This window comes from Dromaius novaehollandiae, chromosome 16 (genome assembly GCF_036370855.1).
Source record: "Dromaius novaehollandiae isolate bDroNov1 chromosome 16, bDroNov1.hap1, whole genome shotgun sequence".
Lineage (NCBI taxonomy): Eukaryota > Metazoa > Chordata > Aves > Casuariiformes > Dromaiidae > Dromaius > Dromaius novaehollandiae.
Window position 1 is genome coordinate 11493537 of NC_088113.1, and position 18926 is coordinate 11512462.

The 18926-nt window shown below is 38.5% G+C and overlaps 1 long non-coding RNA gene across 7 annotated transcripts in view; it reads left to right on the forward strand.

The window, feature by feature from the left end:
- LOC112986976 (uncharacterized) overlaps window positions 1-18926 on the forward strand; it is a 276385-nt gene that overhangs the window by 117692 nt on the left and 139767 nt on the right. For 6 of the 7 annotated variants that reach the window (XR_010391885.1, XR_010391886.1, XR_010391887.1 and 3 more), the window contains exon 7: window positions 266-390. The exons of the other annotated variant lie outside the window; for it this stretch is intronic. This is a non-coding gene — a long non-coding RNA (uncharacterized LOC112986976). The remainder of the gene's footprint in view (window positions 1-265; window positions 391-18926) is intronic. 7 annotated transcript variants of the gene reach the window in all.

An 18926-nucleotide genomic window follows, 5' to 3' on the forward strand; every position in this document is an offset into this window, starting at 1 on the left:
ATAATAATGCACCAACCATGTGAGTCATTTCAGTGAGCAGAGACCTTCACAAAGAATTAAAAATGGAAAAGAATCCCTAGTATGAAAACACCGTCTCTAATGCACTCGCTCAATCTGTTGTGTCGCGGAAATTTGCTAAGAGTGCTTTACACACGGCTAGAGCTAATAGAGTAGGAGGTGGAACACTAATTACAGCACAAAGCAGTGCTTAAAAACCCTTGGCAATACTCAGCTGCAATCATGTGTCCTACACACTTTTTTCTAGGTTTCAGCATCTCGACCTGGGGTTGAGTCTCACAGTCTTTCCTCAGAGCAGCTTCGCGCAAAGGACCCATTGACGTCAATGGGAGTTGTGCCTAAACAACAGCAGCAGATTCTGGCCCCTGAATTGTAAGTCTTTGTGTAAAGTATTTTTCCTGCTGGTTGGTTGAGGCACACTTTATATACCTTTTTATGGAAGATTTTCATTTTTCAGGCTTGCAGTGGGACAGTGAAAACTGACTAACCTCACACATAAGCTTAATGGAGCCCTGGGGCATCTGGGAGGGATGGCTGGGAGAGCTCGCACCACTTCCCATTTGAATGCTACATTATTTCTTGAATTTAACTGAACTCAAATAATACCACTGTCTCTTCACTTTTATAATTATTGTGGGGACATAAATTCAGCAACATGTGCTTGGTCAGCTGTCCTGTTTTTCTACTAAGCAGTGAATTTACAGCGCACACATGCTCTGAGGTGATTATTCTGTTATAGTTTATGGTATCTAAGCTTTTTTCCTGATAAATCTAATTCGTATGGATTGACAGTTCAAATAATGTGTTTTCTGGGTCTCAGGAGGAAACGTATGGCTCACTTTTGGTTTAGTAACTTACAGAGATTAGGTTTTGCATAATGTAAATCTGAGGTGGGTGCTATTTTGTCTGTAATGCTATGAATGCAATTAGTGAGATAAATACAGAGCTAAATTCATTTTCTCTGAAAAGAGGCAATCTGATTGCTATGCAAAAAGCACCTTTATTTGCAATACTGGCGCTTCATAATGTGGTTAGCATGCACAGAGTGGCATTTTGATTTGCAGCTTTAAAGAATTCTGGGATGAATAAAACATGAAATTAATTGTCAAAGAAGAACCTTTGCCAGACTAGATGAGATCTACTGTGCTGAATAAAAACTATAACCTATGACAGGCTCCGTTCCACTCCCAAAGGAAATGATGTCAATACTAGAAAAGGTTAAATAGCACTTCAAATAATTTAGAGCAGCCAGGGTTCCTTCCTCTTCAGATATAGGATGAAGGTAAACACATGCTCGTGTCATATCGCCCTGCAGCAGGTATGATTAGAACAGAGCTCTGAAAACTATCAAACCCCATGCTTTGTTTTAATAAATTTGGATCCATATGCTAGTTAATTTTGAGCTGGGAAAAGTTGTTAAGAAAAGGGGGAAGGAAGAATAGTCAAATCCGGATGCTTTGTTATACGTAGGATCCTAAGTCCATATGTGGAATTGTACATGAAATGTCCTAAGTACCTGGAAAATCCTGCTGAAATCAGTGGTACGCTCAGCGAGTCCGAGAGCAATGCCCCACTATCAGTTTGGAGTCTTAAGTTTATGCATGTGCGTTTGGAAAGTGTGAAAACACCCTAGCTGTGAATCTCAGCTGAAGTAGCTGTTGTTGAAGAGAGCTTGCTCTAGCCATGGATGGATTTATAGGCGAAATTTAATGAATCAGTTTTGTGTCATAGTGGAAGCCCAGAACAAACAGAAAATGCATATATAATTTTAGGAAACATGCAATAGTGAATATCATTTGGATTCTATTTTTTACACAACTATTAACCTCAGCTGAGGTTTGCTATGGAGTTGCCTAGAGGTGATGGAAATAGATGAATACAGACTGTTTAATAGCTTTAATTTGAAATTGTGGTAATCTTGTGATCATGTTACTTGGGAAGCAAGTAAAACCTGATTGTTTTAACTCAGTTTGTCTTTGAGCCCACTTGAATACCCCAGGAAAGGAAAATCCAGGAAAGCAAACATGTCTGAAAAAATTGAAAAAAATATTCAGACAAACATTTTCAAACAATACCAAACACATATTAAGTGTTGGGAAAACTGGTAGAGGTTTGAGGAGATACTAACACCATTGGCTGGCCCTGCTCTACTCTTTAGAAAAAAAAGGTTGATAAGATTCATGAAGCTACTCTAACAGACACCTTACGGTCTGAAAGAAATTTCCATGTACAGAGTCCACATTCGGTGGCTTCCGGCAGGCCTTCGGAGTGCCTGCCCGGGGGGCATGTCGTACATAGACCGGGCTGGTGTTGGAAGGGGCGTACCAGAAGCAGAATTTCTGCGGAGCCACGAGGCAGCTGGAGGGTAGTGCAGGTTCCCCCCATGGCTGAACGAGTCTGGAAGCCTGAACTGTGTTTCTGAAAGGTGCAAAAGGAGCTTAAAGCTGCAGCTGCACCATCATCCTCTGGCAGCTCTCCATTAGTGGCCATTTCTTGACAAATACAACCGCGCTGAGGAGGCACTATTAGGATAAATAACCTACCAGTCTTGCTGCTTTATTTCTACCTGCTTGTGCTGATGGTGTCTTTTGGTTACGGCTGATACGTCTTCCAGGTTCATTTGGGGAAGCAAAAAGTACAGAAGTTTCTGCAGGTTTTCACAAGCTTCACCAACTGCAGTCAGGTAGCTCATTAATGTGCCTGACAGAGTATCCAGTATCAGTCCCTATGCATTTGGTTCGTTTGGAAAGAAGGGCAGCTAGACTAGCAGAGGAGCAGAACCATGGTGTTCCTATGGGGCCTTCGCTATGGGGGAAATCAGTAGTCAATCAAGGGAAAAGGAACACCACCTATCTTTTTTTCCAGATTCATACACAAAATATACACACACTCCCCCCGCCCATACACACACACCTATCTACAAATATTCATTTTTAAAATTTAATTTCCAAATATGCTTTTAAAAGCTCATAAAACCACCGTGTATGTTTCTAATGTAATATAATATAATAGAGAGGAGGAGAAAGACCAGCAGAAAGAAGATTATTTTAAGCCACTTGCTCTAGTGAATGGTTCCAGGGCTCGCTCATTGAAAAATGCAGCCCTTCCGGAGGCTGCGACTGAAATGCATCTCACTGATGTGGACTGTGAGAATATGAACTCGGTTACAGCTTAATTCTCTTGTTTGTAACCAGAATGAAGATAGAGAGGGGAGAAGATGGGAAGAATTTTGAAGACAGTAGTGCATGACTGAAGATTTTTTGCAGAAGGAGTGTAGATTTTTTAAATTCCCATTCATTTCTATATGAATTATGAAGTAACAGGTTCTTTTATTAATAGTAAGTTTAGGAGAATCATGTGAGCATCTGGCAGAAGAAGAGATAAGCAGAATATTTGTCTAAATAGTCTTGGAATGAATAAGATCCTCACACTAAAGCAATTTTGTTATCAATGTTTGTCATACTTTTATTGGTGTATTTTAGCAGGATGTTTTTCTGCAGCTCTGTGAACACCAATGAGGTGAGGAATCTGTAAAAAAAGAGAGGGAGGAAAAAGCTAGAGCTTTCTAATAAGAAATGAATATCCATACCCTGGGTTGTGTCTGCAGTATAATTAACTAGAATTTGAGTTCTTTCACATGTAAATTAAGTCACTGAGAGCACTGCCAGCTGTAATCCTCTTTCTCTTTGGTTATGGGGCTTTGCAGATTTGCAGGCTACCTTTTTAATTGAACATTCTTAAAATCAAAACTTTTTGTGTCTTTTATGTCATATTGGGGTCTCAGTACTATCACATTATGTTATATGCTTCAAAGCATACCTGGGTCAACTTAGTTTGAGGCTAATTAATATGCCCTCTTAAACTTCTCCAAGGAAAGCAGTTAACAGAAGGGCGCTTCAAAGAACCGTCTTGTTTCAGAATCTCTAGTCCCAGGGGGATTTCCCTAGCGTACGGGTATTGATCCTTTGTATTTGCACTAGTTCAGTTATAACAAATGTCATTTATTTGCGTATGAAAAACTTCAACTGCATCTATCAGAGCAGACATGAAAGAGTTTGCACGGTTTAAAATCTTGATGAAACACGGAACATGAAGTAGGAGCTTGCCATTACGTTCCAGTTCAGAGTGTTGTGGATCAAATTTTCAGCTCTAGCTCCACATGTGTGATTATTTGCCCATGCAAATATTCAGTTTACATTTGCAAACCTAAAAGCTAGGTCCTGGCTGCCGAATATTTCTCTCACTGTAATTCTCACATTTTTCCATTTACTTTATTAATCTCTGTGCAGATGGGATCTCAAAATGATCTAGCTATGAAACAGATATCTGTTTGATGGATTGAGTCAAGAGATGATGGTTTGGGAAACTCTGGACAATGTTATGTTATTCTAGATGGAATCGTAAAAGCATCCTCCTATTCAACAGTCAGGGATACTTTTTTGGAAATCACATGTTTGCCAAAGATTGTGAATTGTTTACACACAGAGGTTATGCATTTTATTTGAGTTTGCATTAAATCAGCACAATATCATATTGCCTGACACTGCCACAGCTGTTCTCATATGGATAGAGGGTCTGTCATACTGGTATAAAGGATCTTTTCTTATGTTTACTGGTGTCCACATTAGAGATTGTGCAAGTATCACATTTTAATTAAAGAAACAAGAATTGAAAGCCCAAATCTTTAAGCCAAATAGTTGTACTGGTTCCAAAACTGGGTTAGTCTGGCATAGAAGACTGGAAAGGGGTGGGAGAAAGTAAGATCTAACAGTAGTAAAATTGCAGGAGATTCTTGAGATTTTCACTGAATTTAGGCAGACTCAGTGACTTTCTAGATTGTAGTATCCTAGGCAAAAGGGGCTGGAAGGGACCTTGAGATATTATCAGAGTATTCCCTGAGTTGCAAGCCAGGAACAACTGTGTCATCTGCAATACATGTTTGCCTAACCTGTGCTTAACAACCATCACAACTCTCCCTTAGTGATCTGTACCACTGATTCACTTTCCTTTCTGTTAGAATATTCCCTTCCATTCCCTGTACATATTTAAAGCCTGCTGCCATGTTTCCCCTTAGTATTCTAAGACTGAAGACAATTTATTTCAGTCTCTCTTCATAAATCGTGTTTTCTAGACCTCTTGTCATTCTTGTTCTCCTCTGGATTTCCCCAGGTTGTTCACATATTTCTTGATATGTAGTGCACAGATTTAATGCTGTGTTCCAGCTGAGGTCTTAGCAGTGCTGAATGGCCCAGAGTTATTACTTTGCCTGTCTTACAGGGGATATTACTGTTTAAGAAGCCCGTGATTATGATTACACTTTTTTGCAAAAGCATGACATTGTTCATGCATGTTGGCTGATTTCACTTTAAAACTCACGTCCCTTATGAACAGATACTTCCTAAACTCTCTGCCTCTTTCTTTTCTTTTCTTTGCACAGTTGGTTTGTCCTACATGTCGTGTGTAGCTATTGTCTGTTTTCACTTTCATTGTTTTTCTAAATTTTCGTCTTGAGGTTCACAAGATCATTTTGCCTTATAATTCTGTCCTCTGGTCTGTGCTACCTCTGATCAATACATGGATGTACTTGCTGGTGGTTAATTTTGTATAATTTATGCTCTTGCCAAAAATACCCCATTTGCTATTTCTGGTGATCAGCAAGGAGGCAGACCTGTGTTCCACCTGCGCCTTTGTTGGGACTCATATGTGGGAAATGTGTGTATGCATGCATGTGCATTTTCTGAGGTATATAATGGGGGATATCAATTTATCTCCTGAAAAATACAGATTTCACAGAGGGTGCCATCAACAAAATGTAGCACAGTATCACATAAGAACTGTGCATTTTGGTGAACTCTACTGTAGAGTGCCTGTACTTGGGCTTGCCTGATCCCATAATGCGTGTTGTATACTTGCCAGCCAAGCTGGTACATGCTCTAGCAGGCGGACCTTACAGCCGGGTAGCCATTTTTCTCCTATACATCTGTTTCAATTGCTTTGTCAGAGGGTTGATTCTGAAAAGCTAAAGAGTGAAAATTTTGTAGTCTTTGGAATTTGCAGGATACATTGATACATGACTTCCTAGTATCATCTGAAGAATGCCAGAGTGAATTAAAAAAATGCTGTTTCTATGCACTAAGAATGTCTGCTAGTGCTGTATATGTTAAACTGCCAGAGGGTGTTTTTCTTTAGTTCTGACAATTGCACAAGACCATTAAAAGCAAGTCAAAAACTATTTCTTTTTCAGCCATTGAAGCCTGCCCGGGTTAGACACATTCCTTCTTCACTTTGTGCCTGTTTGAAGCTCTGTCTTACGTCTGTACAGCCATCTCCACTAGATTGTGATGTGAAAGCCTGCTGCATGTGGCCTGGTGAACTAACACTCAGGGATAAGGTCACTATCTGCTCATATGCACAGAGCTTCGTGCTTAAAACTGCATTTTGCTTTGACAATGACAGTTCATGGATGGCCAGTGTGAAGGGTCAAATGAAAACAGGAAACCAAGAGAAGGCAGCTTGCATTTGCACAGAAACCTGTTGGACAAGTTCTTAGGGCTTAGATTATGGTGGAGTCTTTGCAACCATCTGTACCTTGATTGCAAGTGTGAAGTTCTTCCTGGGTGTCAGTCCATTAACTTCCTTGAAATGAGAACAGGGAAGCTTTTAGCTTTCAGCTCACTTTCAGCATTTTCTCAGCTCACTCATTTACATCTCCCTCATCTTCTGTATTGTTCTTTTGCTCAGTTTGACACCGTTTGCCTGTACTGGAGAAGACAGGACTAACTGATTTGCAATGTAACCTCGGCCTTCTGAAAAACAAAACTAAAATTGGTCTGTTAATTGCCTTCAGTGAAACTTCAGACTTGCTGTATCTTGTCATTAGCTTTATTACTGTTTTTTGTTAATTAAAAATGAACAAAGAAAGAGTCATAGCATCCAGAATTCTTACTGAGATCCCATAGGTTCTCTGTGGGAAGGAATTCTGCAGAATTCATTCTTAAAATTATGTGGCATTAATGATGGAGTAACTGGAGACAGAAAGAGAAGATACAATTTGTGAATTAAGTCATACCAGAAGCTAGATCCTCATCTACAGCAGTACAATTTAAGCAGCATGAATTAGGTCATTTGTACTTGTTGTCAGAATATGAAGCAACAGAATCAGAGCCAGGACCAGAACTGCATGGACCCTCTTTGTCTCGCTCTCACATACATAGGCAGAGAAAATGTATCTCGTTTTGTTTTGGTTTTTTGTAACAAAGATGGTATTGCAGTATGGTTAACCAGGGCTTGACAACCCATGTCTCTTTACAGTGGATTTCATTTTCTCTGCTGATTAGTGGGATAGGCAGGTATCCGGGAATCCATTTTCTAGTGGAGTTTATGTATTTCTCAGCCTCCAGCATTTCATTTTGGCATGGTTTTTTCTCTTTGAGGGCTCATCATATTGGAAGCAGTACAATGGACAAATTAAGCAAGTCCAGCAAAAACATATGCAGGAACATCTCACTGACAAAATGAGTTCAGGGTAAATTTAAAAGTATGTACTACATTTGTATATGGGGAGTAGTAGAATGTTAGTTAAAAACCCTGGAAACGCAACATGTATTGAATAAAATATAATGGAAATTAAATGGAAATATCCAGAGTTGGCACTCTACAAATCTTTCCATTTTGTCTCAATTTTAAATAAGTATGGAAATGTGATCAAAATTCAGAAGCTGTTTAATTAACCATCATAATTTTTGTACATTTATATGTAATTTACATTTATTCTACCAATGGGCCACTGATTTCTCTTCATTCTATTTTTTAGATTTGTCTGTTTATCTGATATAATTACAAGGCTGAATAGCAGGCTAAGAAGAAGCAGAGCAGTTAGTGCATAGCTGTCTGATTTGTGAAACAAAGACAAATTAGGAAAAATTATCTCTAAACATAAATAAAATGGATCAGTTCTAGAAATGTAGTAGGTAGCACTGCAGAATTCAGGCTTTCTCCCTGGAAACACTGGCAGAAAATTGCATGAGGAAACTCAGTCATTTTGTGAAAGCGGTAGTATTTTCTCACACAAGTTTACCATTGCTGTGCACAGCAGCACACTTACTGTCCCTGGAGTAGGGGTGGTGGTGTGTCCCTGTGCAGATACAGACTCATGCATACAGAACTTTGTCTCACTCTACTGTGGTTTCTAAATTATGTGTTAACTCCTGGTGTAACAGAAATTAATGTGTGTAGGTGTGGTGTTGCATTTGTTGGATATAAAACTGATTGTGCGGTGTATATGAGTATAACTCTGTATCTAATTGCACTTCCGTGTGAACTGCATTATATCTTTTGGTACTGAGAATTAGTTTATGTCTCCAAGTAAGTGGAACAAGCTGAGAATGTGGTCCTGCGAAGGTACTGAAAATGAAACCACCTCTCTGGAAGAGCCCAGATTTCCATTCAGGAATTTGTTTCTTGAATTTTTCACAGCTAAATTGCATTTGAACAGTTTAATGTATTTAATATACTCACATACTCTAAAACTATGGGTATCTTATTAGAGCTGGTTTTTTGGCTGTTTTAGCCAGTAAAGCTGAAGCTAAGCAGATGGATAGTACTGTGGAGCCAAATCAAAAACAAAAATCCCTGTCAAGTCAAACAAAAAAAAGCAGCAATAAATAAGCTGAAAGAGGAATGAGAACTAGAAAGAGCATCTGAAATAAGAAAAGGGCCAAGTGAGCACTTTCTGTGCTCATCTTGAGATCCCAGAAATGATGGGCTAGTGACGCCCCAGTCCTGGAGTTTCTGAGTGTCCTCAGCTGCTTCCGACATGAGGGAAGGCCGGAGAGCCTCCGCGTTCCCGGAGGGGGTCATCACCGTGCGCTTAGATCCCTTTTGCAGTTCTCCCCCCGCCCTTTTTTTTGTTTCCCTCTCTAAGAGAAGCAGTTCCAATCTCATCTGCTTGTTCTCACACATGGATCTCATTAGTCCTGCAGGCACTTCACCCGTCTCAAAACTATTTCTTCTTACTATATCTCTTTTAAGATTGTGTGGCCACAGAAGAACATAGCACCCCCGGATGAGAGTAGCCACTTGCTGATACAGAGATGTTACAAGGTTTGAGGATTATTGTTTAGTCAATTCCTAATGCTTTTCTAAACACATTTGATCTTTCTGATATATTATCCATGTCAAACAAGTTTTTCATTGAACTGTCCACAGTAACATATGGGATTTTCTCCTGAATGGTAAAAGTTAAGTTAGTGCTCCTCAGTGTGGATCAGTTGTTTTTAAAAGTATTGCTTTCTGAGAATAAATAGATGTGCAATGCAGGAAGAAATGTTTTTTGAGCTTGTTATTCTATGAACTACCCCAAAAACTTTGAACAATTGAAATCATTCATTGCCATAAACAAGCCATATTATACAAGACCCCTTTCCAACAATAGGCACTATCTGAAAAATTAACCTTAAAATAATCCATGGTGTAGTTTTCTAGTCAGTGGTTATATCAATCTCAGCAAAAACTAGAAAAAGGATGCTTTTTCTTGTTCTTTATGATAAAATTCAAAGCCGTAGGATGAGATTTCATCTCAGCGATACATTTTCTTTTCCTCTGTAGATGTGTAAATAGGCATATAATAATATTTTAAATAGAAGACTAAACTGAGACCCAGGTTCTACTTACTGTAGCGTGCCTGTGTGTCTGTAAGGTGGCCAGCCAGTTCCCCCACTGCCGTCACTCCCTGTCCCTGCTTGTGAAAAGTTGCTGTATCTGGCAGTATTGCTCCAGCAGAGCTAGCCGGTTGTGGGTATACTCTTCTTCCTTTACATCTCCACCATTAAATGCTTCGGTTTTCCTTATTAAAGACCAATGTATTCATGTCCTGTATGGACTTAGTATCTGCTGAAAATTATTTATGTTGAAGCACTAAATTCTGAAATTGAAGCCAACAGAGACAAGATTTATTGTTCAGGCAATAAAGCCCACATCTTTTTAAGCAGCTATGTTGCTATTTTATTAATATAGTCTCATCCTCATTTCTTTCCTCTTTACTTTTTCATTAGGTACACTTTCTCCTTGGCAGTTCAGTGGCATAACTGTGTTTCAGTTATAGATTACGCGGCTTCCCCAAAATTAACTTTTTAGTAGTCTTTTGATACGTAGCTTAGCTTGTGTATCTCTGAATGCCCTGCACATTTTTTTTGCTGCTGACATTAACATTATGACTCTATTGTACATAGACACTGAGAGCTTCTCCTCATGAATGATCCGGAGAAGCCTGAGTCACCAGGAGTTCAGGCTCGATTGTTCAAGATGGAAGTTACTCAGCAGCTCTCCAGTGACATTTTTAATTAAATGCCAGTGAGCATGCGTGCGTCCCCTGGTGCCAGTCCAGGTTTAAAATTTCCATATCAGAGGATTCTTCCCACTCTTCTACCCCACAGGCCATAATAACATAACAGTTAATGGTGTTAGTTGAGACATCTTAATTTTAGTATAATGTATTTCACCTTTTCATGCATTAGCTCTTAATTAAGTAAGAATTCAAAATAATGAGTTGACAAAAAATAAATTGTTTTTCTCCTAATTAAAAACACTTCCAAATGAGAGCAACTCTCAGCAAATTCCATCTAGATAACTCAAGAGACAGAGGAAAAAATGCCAAGAAAAAACACTTTTGAAGTAAGCTCAATTAAAAACACCATAAAAGCATGAAAAGGATAGCACTGAGAATAATATGAGAGGAAGGAAAGTTAGGATAATATAGAGCAGCAAAGGATCCAGAATGACAAGTACCGTGCAAAATGGGAACATAGGCAAGTATAGAGAAAGGAGGAGGAAGGTAAGCTACCAAAGATGCATAGTACTACATGCCTTCTGATTGTAGTGCAATTACCCTAGGTTACGTGTTAGACACATGATCTATCAGAGTAGGGATTCTCCATCATTACTCAGGTGCCAACCCAAGTGGATACACAGTAAAGCATCCCCAGGGGCAGAGGGAAACCAAAGGAAACCAATGAACTAGCCAGATCCCAAATCCATCATGTACAGATTTTGAACCCCCCTGGAAAAGTGACCATCGAGATAACTGCTTACAAAAGGCCCAACTCAAGAAAGAGAGGTTCAAAATGCCAGGCATAAAAATCTCCAAATTAATAATTCTGTCACCATGCATATTAAATAGCTCTATGTGTTCACAGTGAAGGAAATTTAATAAGTATTGCTGGTTAATTAAAATCCCACATGGGCTAACCCCTCAGAGCCTGGCATTTTGTAGATAGTTAGCCTTAGATGATGTTTGTGTATGTGTGTGCATGTACAACTAGTTTCCCAATAGTTAATGGTTTGTCACAGCTACTCAGAGAACAGTACGTGGTGAAAAACAGGTACCGCAGGCATGGCACGCCTAATGTAGCCTTTTCTTCTGGAATGTGTATGCTGCACAGGCATGTAAGGAGAGCTCTGGGCTTTCAGACACACTCATTTTATCCAAATACCATATTAAGCAATCATATAGTCACTGATAGAATCTTTTCGGTATACTCAGTCCTCTAGTAAAATATATTTATCTAAAGATAAAATAGTATAAAAGAGGAATCAGAAGCTTTTTGTGTTCTTTGTACAGCTGGTTAAGTTGCTTTTAGCTGCACTCTAGCATGGAGGAGTAACTGTCTCCTTCCACAAAACTGTGCCCGTGGCCTTGCCTGTTACTATGGAAGATGTGCGATATTTGGAATCAAATGCCTGTGAGTGACTGACACTCGAGCAAGGCAGGTATGCAAGTCACTGCAGTATGTCTGTTCCACTGCAATTACATATACAAGCCCTTGCTTGCACACTTGGTTAGTCTGAAAAGCTGTGAAGCTGAATTGGTGATAGCTGATTTTGGCATTCCGGATTTTAATTATTTTCAAATTACCAGTTACGTACCAATGCGGTCGTTTGCTGTCATTGATTTTATTACAGTGTATTGGGATTTTCTATGTTAAGAATAAAATTGAATACCACATCAATGCACCATGTTGTAAATGTAAAATCGAAGATGCATCTCCTGTATTTTATATTAGTGGGCTACAATGTATGTCAAATATGGTAGAAGAGGCTTAATCATGGAAAAGCTCCCCAGTTTGTTTCCCAGGAAAAAGCCATTGCACTTTTGCAGTACATTTAAGCCTTTGGTCTGGTTATCACTTCAAAATTATGTAATATGATATGACAAGTCATAACTATCATGAACTCCCAGGGGCTCCAGATACTGAAATACATTGCCTGGCTATCTCCTTTAGATTTCCTTGGTTAAATGGGTAAATGACACTGAAAGGACCGTCTATGAAAGCATCATAGACACAGCAATTTGCTTTACAGTTCAGATATGAAAGTTTTGAATAATTAATGTTGTATTTGAGTTCCTTTGGATTTTTATTTATCAGAATATTTTCACATTCTCCATTAGGGTGCTTAAATACAATCAATAGAGAATAACTACAAGCCAAGATTAAAATTCTGCCACTGTGTCTCACTGATACTAACGTGTTTTAGGGATTCTTGTTCTTGGAAGTGTTTAGCATTACCACTAAGCTTCAGTTGTAGACAGAATTATTGATCTGAATATCAGTCCTTGGATCTTTGAATTATTACTTTATGTCTATAAGATACTTCTTTCCTTTCCACCTATACAAAACATTTAAAATGCAGGATAGTAATCCCCATTCCTGCGTCTCCTGTGAAACTGTTCTGCTTATCCAGCTTATCCTGTTCTGTCTTGAATAATCATGTTTGCAAAGATTTAGTATTTTCTCTCTCACACACAAACTGCATAGAAGATTAAGGCATACATTTTCAGAAACACTTGGTACAAGTGTGTAGCACAGTAGGTAAATATACCTCAACATATTTTAAAAGATACAAATTACATAGCTGCAAGTCTGAGCTCACATGCATCAGGTAGATTATTTATTTGTGCGGGTATTAGTGAGGAAGCTGGTAGCTGTATTTAGTTACCTAACACTTTCCAAATACAGGGAGTTTTTTCAGAAACTCTCACTTTGCAGTACATGCAAACAGATGTTTTCTATTTCTCAGGAGTCAGGAAACCCCTTAAACTACAGAAATGTCTTTCAGAAATTCAGAAATGCCTTTCAGCAGAAGCAACTGCATTGAGAATAAAAAAGGCATTACGGAATTACTACTCACAAATTTAAATCTGCAAAGCCCCCAAAATACAAGGCTTAATGTTGACAATTGATTAACTCAATACTTTTGCACACAAGTTACATTTTATGGTGAGTATTTTTAGATGTAACAAAGAGTATGATGGTATACTGTATGCAGTGATATACTTTTAGCTTTGACAACTGTGACTTCTCATGCTGTTTCCCTTTTTATTACTGCTGCTACTATCCATTTGTAAATAATGTGTCTCTTTGCTGGGTAGGCTGATGAGGGTTGGTTGCCTGACAGGATTTGAGGCCAGAATTTTCAAGAATGAATGGTTACTCCGGTGAATCCTGCCTGTTTTCAGGATAGCTGAAATAATTGGCCTGGTCTTAAAAAGGCAACACCTCAAGGAGTTTCGAGTGATTGCGTTAGTAACTGTTTGGTGCTTGGCTGGTTAAAAAAAGAGTCCATTTGCTTATGTGCCTACCTTGGGCTGCTGTGTTTTAGCAGGTTGGTCTCTGAAGCTTGCTCCTGAATGGTCGTAGGCTGAGTTGCAGAGAGGCTCCATCATCTAAGATGTTTCCTAGACTTTTGCCATGAACTATGGAACCAAATACTATTTTTAAAATGTGCTTTTCATTTTTCAGAGTCACTGTTTTGGAAGTTTGGATATTATTTTGTTCAGTCTGCTTTTGTGAGATTTTAATCATTACCAAGGAATTGGCAAATCACATTGAACTTAGAGGGCTTTTCATTGCACCCTTTAAGAGTGCTGCATGTTTTGTTACTGTAGTGGTGAATCTTGCCATGATCTTAAAGTACTATAATGCAAATAAAGTACAACTGTTGTTTTAGCATCGTAAAAAAGATTTAAGTCATGGAAACATTTAGCTGAATGGAAATTATATGACAACTGGACACATAGACATACACAGTATTAATTTCATTTTGGATTTAAAATTGTGTTTCTTATACTATGAACAGATATTACACTAAGCTATTCCTAAAACCAAAAGAGTTTACAGAATAAACTTTAACATCTTTTTCCCAAAAAAATCGATGGGATTTTCTTCCCCTATTGGTGCGGTTTGCTGTCTGATAGAGTGTACCGTTAAATTCTGATCTTGTCAGTCATATGTCAGTTTTTTAAAAAGCATGACTTCATCCCATTTACAGGAATTGCAATGAAATCACCACTGGTAAGCAAGAATCTTATTTATCACATGGTACTTCTCTCCTTTCACCAAAAGTAATTTGTTATGCAGAAATCATATTGGTTGCAACATCAGTATAAAGCACTATTTTGAATTATTTATTGAAAAATTAAATGGCAGCATGCCAGACTGTGATGGTGTAATTCCTCCAATTGATAGATAGTGTATTTTTTAAGTTAAAGATATGTGTAAGGTCCAGGTCAGTTTTTTCCAGTAACTTACTTCTCTAGGCATTACCTACATATTTGTTCAGTTCAGCATTAATTTGAAAGTACTCATATTCCAGGAAGTCTTGTCACGTCATTCTTTCAGGAGGGCATGCTGTAGTTGCAACAATAAAACCAGACAAGGCTTTGACCATGCAAACCCCGCGAGTTATTCCACTGCAGGGTCACGGTGGTAGAGGCAAGGGTTACGGCAATAGAACACTGCAGACCACCTTTTTCAAAAAGCAAGAAGCAAGTTCATGTTTTATTTACTCCGTAATAAATGCAAAATTTTATAATTTTTCCTGTTCTACACAATAATTAGAAAAAAGCCTTAGTTTTCCAGTATAATTTTGCCTATGAAGTGGTGGTGAAGATCATTGAATATTATTTTGAGTGTGCCTCTTTTCTTTATTTTCTTTCTACTTTACCTTTAGAGGGTAAAAGAAGTATGCTAGGATGTTGGTGCCGTGTAGGTCCCTCCTCTTCTCATCTCAATAAGTATTCATCTCTGTGAAGATAAGAGACAAAGTGTACATAGCAAATTCCATATCTGTTAACTGTGTTTACATTATTTTGACCTTGTTACAACAATATACTTTTTTTCCATGAATCATGCTTTATAAAAACTGCATATGTTTGTCACAGGAATATTATCATAGTAAAATTCTTAGGGAAGATTATTTGCATAAATGCTACCCATATGTATCATGTAAGAGCTTTGTATGTGGACAGATTCATCAAAGGACTCTTACGTGCTTCACTGTCATCGCGGTGTTTCCATTGATTTTGGATTGATTTCTGGATGATATTCTATGTAAGGCTGGATCTTATAGAACAGAATTTTTGCATTGGAATGTACTTGATGCCATGCATAGAAAGCTGTCTTGCGAGTATCTTCCGTAGGGGAAATGGCTTTTCACTGTGATAAAACAAAGCCCCCACAAACATAGGCACATGTTGAGAAATGTCCTGTTAAAGGTCTAATGCAGAACTGGAATTTCAATTCAGGAGTACAATGTGGAGAAATACAAGTTGTGAGGTTTTTGTTCTGAAGTCAAGTCCAGAGCAGGTGTTTACCACCTATAAGGGTGCTGAGTAGCAGAACATCATAAATTGGAATCACGACATGAATTTGTGATAAAACAATAGTTGAAAACACCACAAGTATCTGTAGCACTAAATAAAGACAAGATGAACATCACCTAATTGTTCTTCCTTACTTCATTTTTTCTTTACAAAGACTGTTAAGAGTCCTCCAGTCTTTGGGCTGACACATTATTATTTTTTAAGTCAGCACTTAGAAATGTTGCAGAGAATGATTAACTACCAAGTCCAATATGTAATTTAAAATGGCTAGTCAAGTGTGTCAGGAAAAGGAACACCGCCAGCTCTTTTATATAAAGTTGCCACCGTATGCAGGGAGAAGTTGCATCAGACGAAGTTGCTTTGGTGTGTTCAGACCCATGCAAAAAGGCTGATGGAGGAATATCCGCTTGTGAGCTTCTGCTTTCTTCCCACTTATCTTTATCTTCTATATCACAAGAATTTGAATACATTTGCTATAATTATAAATGTATTTACACCACAGGGCACAGCATAGTACAGGATAGTTAAAGTTAACACTTAATTTACATTTCCAGCTGAAGAACCTGCCAGGACACTTCTGACACTGCTTTTGCTTTTGGGATATGAATCTGGGGAAAAGCTTACTGTCCAAGTACTTAAATATTTATCTTTTAGCAAAGTTATCTGGTAGCTTGTTGCTTAAATTGATTTCCCCAAAATACAAGTCTAAGAGATCAAACAACCCATAGTGGGTTATCATAATATCCATGGTGACTTGAATCTCCCGTGTTGTTATTGCTGTACGAGTATACATAAAGAATCTGTGCATGTGCTTATGCATGTGTTTCTCAATGGATATGTAAGATTTTTATAAAAAAATACTGGAATCTGGCTATTTCTCCCAGATTGATCCTAAATTCTTTCAACCTTCTTTATCTACTACAGGGAAGAAAAATAGGAAAAAAGCTACTTCTTTGTAACAGTGTACTTTGCGTGCTCTCTTCAGTCAGGATAGCTGGTTGTACGACTAAGATTAATGACATGAATTTTTCACATTGGTAGCAATAAATTTTGTATTCTCTATTAATGCACTGTTCCATATTCATGGGTTTTTGCAGTAATGTCTATGTTGTGTTGGCTAAAAACAACAGCAAAACAATGTTATTCATCACCACTGGAATTAATGAAGCCTGGTTCCTAATGACATTGTGTCCCAGCTCACACTAGTGCAACAGCCCACATCCCCCTACAGTGCTTCCAGTCCCATTCCGCGTTTCCCTGCTCTTCCGCGTATACCCAGGTTCCCTCCCATTTCCTTACTGTCTGTGGAGCAGGAGGCAGCACGTGCTGGGACTGACGGTGAATGACACGTGCTGCTATATGTGTGCTGACTGGGTAGCCATAAGGCAAAATAAGAAGAGGAAAGGGGGGAGAAATGAGCAGAGGAGGTGTCAAGTCTTAGGACAGACACATTTTAAGTCTGTCTGCTACACTGCGATCTTGAATTTCATGAAGGCTGTGGAAACTTAATTATTTTTGAGACATCCATCTGGATGTCAAATATTATCGGAATTAGTGAAAATTGGATTGAATTGGATTCAAGCAGGCTAAAAAATCATGAGATCTTGAATCTGTTAGGTCTGCGAGAATCGTAGCCTCCCAAGTCTCATTCCCAGGCTGAGAACCCCCCTTCCCACGGTACCCAAACAGGTTTTCCCCACGTGTGCATTTCTGCTGTGGCAGAGTCACGTTAGGAGCAGGTAGGTCTGATGGTGAGTTTAGTGCTTACATTTCAGCTTCTGTTTCTGAGCTGGTGTCAGAACAGATTGTAAGGAAAATTTTTTACTATTTATGGTGGGTGAAGAAGGAGAGTTAGAAATTGCCGTGAGCAACGTGAAGGAGCTGTATATATCTTCTGACCCTGAGTGGGACTCTGCCAAACCCAGTTTGCTGTAAGGAGACACAGTGGAGGGTTGTAAACAGGATGTAATTAAAACTATTTCCAGAACATAATTGACTCATGGAAATACTATTTCATTTTACCTTCGTTCCTGTGTGCACTCCTCTGAGTGTCTCAGTATGCGTTAAACACATACATGTAAGAGCACAATAGCAAAGGAGTGAATTGGAAAATAACATGGGCTGTGCAAAGGTCTTGTAGCACTATGCGACTGAATTTGTGATTCATTGCTCAGCCACAGCCTTTAGATAGAAAGGCAAGTTCAAATTCAGTATTCTGGAGGAGGAAAGAAACCAGAGTAAACGTGAGGCCAGTTCTGAGATCAAAGTTGCTTGAGAAGCATGGATCAAAACCAATGTGGTCATAAATTTAAGAGGGGTGAAAAGTCTTCCCCCATCCCAAGCCTGATGATGTTGAGGCAGTGACCTGACTCCTGTGTTTTATTGACGTGGTTGCTAATTAATCCTGCAAATCTTTGCCTTCCAAACAGTCCAAAGAGAAAATCAATATCTGGTGCACATTTTTCTACTTTAGATGAAGATCCGCTATTGCAGTTAAGACACATTTTTCTTCTTTTCAGTTTAAATTAACAGCTTCCAGGCTATTGTAAATTACTCTTCTTCTGTAATATTTTCTTGCCTGTGAATATTTGAGTTGATAAAGCAAGACACATTCCCTATTCGTGTGTTATTCTGCCGCCTGGGATTTGTGTCATGTGCTTTATATTCTGTCTAATGTGAATGTGTTCATATGCATATACTGTACTGAAAAAAGCGTAAACTAAACTTTTCCTCATTCTACCAATTATCATACAACTCTTCTCCTTGTCCAGAGCAAAATCATGTATAGAGAAGTGTATTTTGTGTGTTTGCTCTCAAGTGACAATTGGAGGTGATTTCCCCAAGAAAACATTTTCTCTGGTATTCCCACATGTGTGAGAGTCTCTGCCCCTGTGTTCTGCATACTCCAAAATCTTCTGGTCTTTCATGCGACTGTTCCCTTTACCACTGACATGACTGTTTCTCTTCCCCTGCGTTTGTAAGCAATACAAGTCATATTGGTAATCTTTTTTTTTTTTTGGAATTAGAATTATAGGTGAAAAAATTAATTTCCATTGCTTTGCTAGCATGAGTAGTGACAGTTTAAATACTTATTGACCGGATCAAATGCAGTAGCTTTCAGTACATATCTAAATAGTACCAACTGTGGAAAAAAATTGGAAATAGTGCCTTGGAAGTGAAAATTTGCACATACAAATATAATTGTTTAAGTGTTACTTTAGCTTTCCTTTGTGTTTTGGGGGGCAGGAGA